This window comes from Crinia signifera, chromosome 3, assembly GCF_055691185.1.
Source record: "Crinia signifera chromosome 3, ASM5569118v1, whole genome shotgun sequence".
NCBI classification, from domain to species: Eukaryota; Metazoa; Chordata; class Amphibia; order Anura; family Myobatrachidae; genus Crinia; species Crinia signifera.
In genome coordinates, this window is record NC_139219.1 from 148,705,031 (window position 1) to 148,714,249 (window position 9,219).

The following is a 9,219-nucleotide window of genomic DNA, read 5'->3' on the forward strand; positions in this document are numbered from 1 at the left end:
CTAATAATTTATGGGCTTAGATGCAGATAAGGTACATTTCATATATACCGTATATACTCGAGTATAAGTCGACCCGAATATAAGCCGAGGCACCTAATTTTACAACAAAAAAACTGGGAAAACTTATTGACTCAAGTGGGACCCTCACTCGAGTATAAGCCGAGGGGGGCTTTTTCAGCATAAAAAATGTTCTGAAAAAGTAGGCTTATACTCGAGTATATTTGGTACGTAAAAAACGCATGCAAGGAAAAGAGCTCCAGTGGCCATGAAAGAGAACAGAAGATGCTGGGATCAAGAAAGAAGATGCCCAATGCCATGTGGAGGAAGAAAAGAAGAGGCGATGCTGCTGGTCACATGGCATGGCAGAAGAAAAAACATGAGGACTGGAGAGGCATACAGGGAGACAGTAAAGAGCTAATGAAGCTTCCACCTGTAGACTCTTCCAATGGTACAGGTAGGCCCTCTGTGAGGATATTTTGTCACTACCTCCTCCCCTTCCAGACCATCAGGGATCAAAATACTAGTCCTATCAGGTGCAAGCCTCTATATACATATGTTTTTTATTTTTAAATTATCTGGCCAGACAGTGGACATCCAGAACTGTTTTCCTTCTGTCCCAGTGTCATAAAAATTGCTGACACAATACCAACAGATACTAACAAAAATCTTTGGACACAAACTACCTCATGGAGGACACTTATCAAAGGAACCATTAGTCAGGTCTTTTAATAGCAACTAATGTGCAATATATATATTGTTTTTTTAGGTACTTGTTTCCTAGCACGTCGCCCGTCGGGGTTGATCGCATGCCTTAAGTTAAGGTACTTAAGGCATGCGATCGACGTGATGGACGCGATTTTCTGTCAATTACCAGCTTTACTTGCCGGTAAAGAGAAAATCGCGTTGATAGCGTCCATCGCGGGCCATTATAATGGGCCGCGATGTGACCGACGCGATCAACGCGATTTTCCCATAGAGAACAATGTTAAATGAGTTTTAAAGTTAAAATCGCGTTGATCGCGTCGGTCGGATGCCATTATTATATGTGATGCGATCAACGCGATTTTACATAGGGAACAATGGGAAAAGGGCCAATATGGCCAATTTCTCATTGTATATGCCCCCTCATGGGTATTAAGTATGGTTAATGCCCCCCCATTGTTAACGCCACCCCACTATTGATGCCAACCAAGTGTGGCGAGCGCAGCGAGCCCGCGTCCTCCGGCCTTTTCATACCCCCACTATCCACGTCGGCGTGGAGTTGATTTTATATAGTGTGGCAAGCGCAGTGAGCCACCGAGCCTGAAGCGTGGCGAGGGGATGCGTATACCTGTCAAGTTATGCGCGTCCCCTTGCGCGGCTCTCTGCGCTCGCCACGCTTCGGGCTCGGTGGCTCGCTGCGCTAGCCACACTGTATAAAGTCAACTCCATGCCGACCTGGATAGTGGGGGTATGAAAAGGTCAGAGGATGCGGACCGCCGCCCCTCGCGGGCTCGCTGCACTCGCCACGCTTCGGGTTGGCGTCAATAGTGGGGTGGTGTTAACAATGGAGGGCCATTTCACCCATCAGGAGGGGTTTGCTATGAAAATGGAGGGTTTGGGGGCTTTTTACATTGAAATCAATGTAAAATTGGGTCTCAGGGACCATTTTACATTGATTCCAATGTAAAAATTGCGTCGATCGCATCGTTGGCATGCAATGTGATCGACGTAATTTTTGCGATCAATACAATTAAAATCGGTGGCGCCGTGCTAGGAAACAAGTACCGTTTTTATATTTGTTATTTTTAATATTAGGCATCACTGGCCAGTGCAAATTTGTGTATAATAAATAAATTTTCTTTTTCACATACATTGTTTCCAGCGCGTGTATATCTCTCTTTTTCTATATAATTTAACACTCTTATTCTTGTGGTATATTCGTAGATATAGGAAAAATAAATTGCACTCAGTATTTTTAACACAAATGTTTCATTGTTTGCATGATAACCAGTATAATTCCTCCTAATAAAGGTAATTAACAGTCTGCAGTCTGCAGTAGCTCTTAACATATATGTGACTACAGTATATGGTGTATTCAGTAATAATACCCTGGCTTATATACTTGGGTTATGTTAAGAAAATGTGCCCTTTGTTGGCCTAAAGATGGAATATGTGGTAATCAGTAAAAACTTGCTGCGCTTCCCGAATTTGGAAAATGAGAAGGAAAGAACCGATGGCAGCAGTGTCCGATGTTTAGGGGGGTTGTATTCACAAAATCAGGCTATAATTGTTGGGCAGTTCACCTGGCAAAAATCCTGCCACCTGGCATGCTACCGGTAATGGTATAGCAGGTTGACGATGTCTAAATCAACAATCATGTGGTTGGCAGCATCTCGATTGACAGTACCAGATGATCGATGCAAACAAACGGTCTACAGTTACGACAGTGACAATGTCAACCCAAGTTTTTCACGGTTTTTGGTGTCTGTGTCGACATAGGTTGACATGGACAGCGTATAAGTGTACCATGTCCCCTTGCATGGCGTGCTGCGTTAGACATGCTTCCTGTCGACCTTGTCACTGTTGACCAGGTTCCCGTCGACTTTTTGCTTGCATCGATCTTCTGTTAATGTCGATTTACATGCTGCTGAGCGACCATTGAACGACTTTTCCATTGTGTGGCCACATGCTCGGCGGTGGCCCTGCATTCGCTGGGGCAGCATTTACCTTTTTGCTAGGCAGCGAATATATGCCACATAGCGAACACATCTGAATCAGGCCCACAGTGACATTATATCCGGGCCAGCAGTCAGCCAGCACAGTGGTGCGTTTGAAAGTTGCAACTCACAGTGCAGCACAGAGCTTGGAGCAACCGCTGCCGGAAGGAGAATGACGGCCCCCTCAAATCACAACATCCTGCCACTTTGCATGCTGAACACTGTATACCAGGCATTCCCAACCACGGTCCTCAAGGCACACCAACAGTGCAGGTTTTAGTGATATCCAGGCTTCAGCACAAATGATTTAATCAGAATCCCTGAGATTCTAATTAAGTTACCTGTGCTCAAGCCTGGATATCTAGAAAACCTGCTCTGTTGGTGTGCCTTGAGGACCGTGGTTGGGAATGCCTGCTGTATACAATATATACTGTAATGCAATTAATAGAAATTCACAGTATTGGCATTAAACTATGTGAGGAAGAATCCCGGGAATGAATTAGTTGAAGTCAACTGTATGGGTATAATAGATGTTGACGTGATGAATGCACTTCAATTGATGGCAAATCTTCCATTGGTGATATGCTGTAGATCAGGGGTGTCCAAACTTTTTGCGACGAGGGCCAGATTTAAAGAAGTGTAAATGTGTGGGGGCCAACCATTCAGCCTGACATTTTTTGAATCATTAATCACATCAGAATGGCCCCCCACTCTGCCCCCATTTACTGTATGTCCCCCAGCCTGCCCCTCCTTTACTGTATGTCCCCCATTCACTGTATGTTCCCCACTCTGCACCCATTCACTCTGTCCCCCAGCCTGCACCCCTTCCCTTAATGTCCATCAATGCCTTCATTCATTGTATGTCCCCAAGCCTGACCCTCCTTCACTGTATGACTCCCATTCACCATGTACCCCACTCTGCCCCCATTCACTGTATGTCCCCCAGCCTGCCCCTGCTCCCCCTTCTCTGAATGGCCATCACTGCCTCCATTCACTGTATGTCCCCCAGCCTGACCCTCCTTCACTGTATGTCCCCCACTCTGCCCTCTCCGTTCTCTGTATGTTTCCCAGCCCCTTGTGTGAGCCAGAGGAAGGAGAGGCAAAGCAGGAACTGCAAGGACAGGAGATGCTTGGGCTCCTGCTGCCACCCTCCTCCGCTCTGCATGTTACGGGAGCAAGCTTCCCCCTTGCTGCCCCACTCCCCAAACACTGCTGTCACTGTGATTGTGGAGTAGGGTGATATATATACGATTGCAGCAGCAGGGGTAGGACGCCAAACACATCTGACTGTGGCAGCCGGCACCTCCTCACTGCAGCAGACAGCAAGGTAAAGGCGCGCTCGCCGGGGCCCCACCTTTAGTGTCCTGTGCTGTGCTTCCCACATCTGATGCTCTACCCGCTTCCAGCTGGAGACTGTGGGCCGCTTGAAATGACAGCACGGGCCGCATTTGGCCCCTGGGCCTGACTTTGGACATGTCTGCTGTAGATCAATATATAAAAAAGATACTTTAAAAAATTGATGGTAGTGAAGGCCAGTGATTAGCTGTGTTGCTTGAAATATGTAGTATTTGTGCATATCTGTAGTACTGTAGATCAGCTTATCACTGGCCCTCACTGCCATCAATCTATAAGGAGGTGTAAGCTGGAAGGATTTTCAGACTGACTCGTCTAATGGGTCCGGCAACCAGTGCTGCGCCTATACCCAAAGTCCCCTGGAGCCTAACTCCTACACTAAGTCAGTTGCAGCCTGGAAAGGGATGTTGCCAGCTTGGGCACCCCCTCAATTAAGGGGAATTATTGGAATCCCCCTTGTGCAGCTGCTGGATCTGTCACCTTGCCAGTGGTCCCCAGCTTCATCCATCACCGGTATCTCTCTCTACGAAGCCCCATGCTTCAGCCCAGGCAGGGACCCTTGGGAAGTGGGGACCCCCCCCAATAAAAGGGGTCACCCCCTCCAGGATTAACCTTTCCTGGGCTGACCGTCAGGGGTATTGTTTTGGCTGGAGGGATTTGTATAAAAAGCCTCCACCCCGGCTGTGGCATTACCCTGCTAGCTGGTTGGGCCCAGTGCTAGTTTACAAAATACAGGTGACCCCTGGTCATTTTGTCCCCCTTATTTTGGGAACCAGGACCGGCCCATGAGCCTGGTGCTGGTTGTAGAAATTCAAGGGGACCCCTCCATGTTTCGCCCCATGAAATTCTAAAACCAGGACACCTCTTTTTTAAAATTAATTATTTATTTTAGTTTTTATTTTACACTGAAGCCTGCGCAAATCTGACTGATCTGTGCAGGCTGCCGACTCCATAAGACATTGATAAATACGATTCTCAAAAATAGGACACCTTTGTAAATTATGCTTCAGGAATACGAATTTGTAAAATAAATATTCAGCCGATAAAATTTGTATTCAAATACGACACAATGTATTTGTAGTCTTAGTAAATTTTGCCCTTCATCTGCTCAGTCTCCCCCAGCAGAACCCATTTTCTCTCTCTCTCTCTCTCTCTCTCTCTCTCTCTCTCTCTGGGGGGATTCAATTGCTGGCAAAGGGTGTGAATTGCCATTGCCGCTTCATTTACACACAGGTGATGGCAATCATCTTACACCCTTCGCCAAGCTGACTGATTGTCAACCTGTAAATGTCCTTCTGTTATCCTGTGGATGTTCCACTTCCATGCCGAGTGTATGCTCCATGTCACCCTGTGTATATGCACCACTGTAACACTGCAAGCCAAAAAAAGAAGAGTGTGGCTTGTGTGGACAGAATACTGTATCCTTCAAGGCCATGCCCTTTGTGAGACCACGCCCCTACCTAGTGCCGCTGACTTTTCTCCTTGCCCTGTCATTTTCTTCTGGATCCACCCTTGGATATAACCAACCCATATACACTTCACAGCTACTACATTTTTCAAAGCACCAGCACTATTTCAAAGGTAGCACCGAAAACTAATGAAGCCTTTGGCTTTGGTGCAATAAAAAAAGCTACTGTACACATACAATACATAATAGGTCTAACATTTGTTCTACTGTATTTATTCGCAAAAACATTCTATTTCAAAATCAGTGTTCACAAACCTTGAAAATGTATTTATTTTTGTTTTAGCTAAGGCATTGTTTTTATTATTTGAATTATATTAGCCAATATTAATTAAGGTGGCTATTAGTAAGTACGTTTTATTTATATAGCACACACAACAGGACTCAAGGACACCAGTTTGCGTAAATAAATTTGAGTGATTTCAACATGCACATGTCCAGTAGTGAATGCAAGTTTGCACCCTACTGCAGACTAGTGCACAGCTGTAACATGCAACTTACAAAGCCGCAGAGGGAAAGGGATATGTACATGCTCTACGGGGACTTGTGTGGGCAGGACCTGGGCCCATGGGAATAAGACAACTCTTTGCTAGATGTGAGCCACAGTGTGCATGTGCTCTAGATCTAGGGGGTAACAAAAGTTTCTCTTATAATTGCTTATAATAGTAATAAAGTTGATTACTGTACTAAATTATTGACATTTAAAAGAAATTTACAAAAAAAGGAAAAATTATGTCTCTGGGTGATGCACCTAGAGAGTAATTTATTAAAAAGTAACTTTTATTATGATTTAATGATTGTTATAAATAGCCCGCAAAATTAACAATGGCGGGGTTCCGGGTCGGTATTTGATATACAGGGGTGGGGTCCTGGGGTGCACACCAATTGAGAGGTGCGACCATGCGGAGACCATTAACAATGGCGGGGTTCCGGGTCGGTATGTGGTTGACCATGTGTCCAAGTACGGTGTCAGCGTCTGACGTGATCTGCGAAATCACGATCAGATTGCCACACCACCGCACCATTCAGGCACGCGGTTCCTACTACTGCCCGCTGTGTGACAGATTCGGCTGTGCGCATGAGATGAGCGATATCGGCCCTGGATCTGCCCAATAGATCAGGGTGTCACGGTGTGGATGTCACACCACCGCGTCCTCTGAAGCGTGCCCAGTGAGGACTGGCGCACGTTCTTTGCGGCTCAGACTGGACACAATTTACAAACAAAATTTACACATTGGTATGTGAGGAGGGGAATAGGGAGTCAAATCAGAGGCTGACAGGGTCAGTGTACGCTTCACTTAGAGAGCTTCATCAGGACCAACCTGACCTGCTCATGGGCGCCCTTTAAATATTATTAATATTCCTCATGGATACCATGTCCCCAAAGGGGACACACCGTGTTTCTGTGAATTAGTGGAACATTCCTCTAAGACCCACACACCGGTCAAACTGATCGTATTTGGGGTATTACCCCTCACTGTCTTTTCGACACTCTCCTCTTCCTCCTCGATAATTTATCAGTCTCCTCTTCAAATGTCTAGCACGATACCAATCCTACTACCTGGGAGAGGTCCCATATGTCTTAACCCCTTCCCGACATTTGACGTACATTTACGTCATGGTCGGGATGTACTTCCCGACACATGGCATAAATGTACGTCATGACTTTAAAGTGTCACTGCGTCTAGAGACGCAGTGACAGAGGGACGATGTCTGCTGTCCCTGACAGCAGACATGTCCCTGCATGCCCAGGGGGGGCTGCGATGCCGCCCCCCCGTCGGCGATCGCTGTGATTGGCTTTTCAGTGTGAACAGCCATTCACAGCGTTTTCCTGTGTTACCAGCGAATCAGACGCTCGGTAACACAGGTGTCAATCACCGCCGGGCGTCAGGGGGCATGAGGGGGTCATCGGTGACGACGACACCTCACCCCACTTGCCCCCAAGGCTGTGATTGGTCCGTCGGACCGACAGCCAATCACAGCCAAGGCGCGACATTTAAACATACTTGCCTACTTTTCAAAAGCAAAATGAGGGAGATTTTAGATGATAGCAAAATGCACCGAGCGCAGCGTTGCACCATTGAAGGGGTGTGTCATGTTTCAACCAAAGGGCGTGTCTAGTGACACATGAGTGTGTCTATTTCCACCCAGGGGTGTGTCCTGCAGTGGTTGGTAATAGAGATATATATATATATATATATATATATATATATATACACATATACACACACATATACATACACACACACACACATATATATATGCAATATGGCGAAGGCGGTACGGAATTTGCATTAAAGAAGTCTCTGAGTGCCGCCTTCGCCATATTGCATGTCTGTGGGCCTTTCAGAAGGCACCAGGGCAGGTTGCTTTTTAAAGTAAATTGCAGAGTGTATGTATATGTATGTATGTATATATATATATATATATATATATATATATATACATACATACACACACACACACAAGTCAGCTCTGACTTATCATTTGCTATACAGTGTAGTAGGATATTGAAACTGACTCTATTTGTTAATGGACATCTACGTCCTCTAGAATCCAGTCAGGTGAAGTATCTATGCCGAGATCTCATAGAACTGCGTAACAAAGTCAACCATCTGCTGGATTGTTTAGCGCCTCCTATGGAACCTGGGATTCCAAGCAGCTTGCAGGACACTGAATCTGTGGATGGTTGTGAACCCACTGCTCCAGACTCCTCTGTTAAGCCGTCTAATCAAGTTATGGATGCCAGCATGTCTGCTTTTGATCCCTTCAAGAATATAGTAAATCAATAAAAATGTCATGTCTGCTTTTGGACTTACAGAGGACCAAGTTACTGGGCCTCCTAGCGCTCCTGTAGAGGAACGCTCAAGCACACCTGATCGTATTGCCTCCTCCTCCTCTGCTCATCCTCCAGGGGTCCAGCCTCAGCAACAGCCATAGCCCGGAGCTCAGCAGCCAGGTCAGATGGAAGGCCAAATGTATCAACAGTATCCACAGCAGCCAGTATATCCATCATCAGTTCAAGGTTAACCCCAGCCTCAAGCTCAGCCCCAGCAGCAGTATGGCATGCCGTATCCTGGTTACAATCAGCAGTTTCAGGGCTATAGTCAGCAGGCTGCACAGGCTCCTGCCTCTGGATTTCAAGGCCAGTCACAGCAACTACCTTCACAAATGTCTCAACAGTACCCATCTGGTTCCTACCCACTATGTACTATTGCTATGTACGGTGCTGTGGACACTTTGTGGCGCCTTATACATAAACTACTACTACCCACCACAGACTTACACTACACAAGCCTTTCAGCCTGCCAGTTATAACGTCCCACCTGCTTTCCAACCTGGCATGGCACAAAGCCAGCTAGGGAACTATCAGCCTAGGCATACTCCACCCCCTGGTAGCACTGTAACTCTCCCTCCAAGTGGGCCTAACCCATATGCCCGTAATCGTCATCCATTTGGTCAGGGGTATGCCCAACCAGGACCTGGATACAGATAAATCCAATATCATTGCCAAGGCATAGGCTGCTAGAGATATTTCCTTCCCAACAGACACTAATATTAAGCTTACAATTAATGCTACTTCAGGGAGCAGATAAAGAGCAGTCTTTGCTTTTTAATGCTGTATAACAGGAGAAAGTAAAAATTGTGTGACACTAGCCAGCCTTGTCAGAGAAGTGAGCAAAGCTAATTGCAGCCCCACTT

General features: G+C 46.2%; 1 pseudogene; it reads left to right on the plus strand.

Moving 5' to 3' along the window:
- The first annotated feature begins 282 nt into the window (after positions 1 to 282).
- Positions 283 to 9,013, plus strand: LOC146062927 (protein TFG pseudogene; annotated as a pseudogene).
- Positions 9,014 to 9,219: the final 206 nt, after the last annotated feature.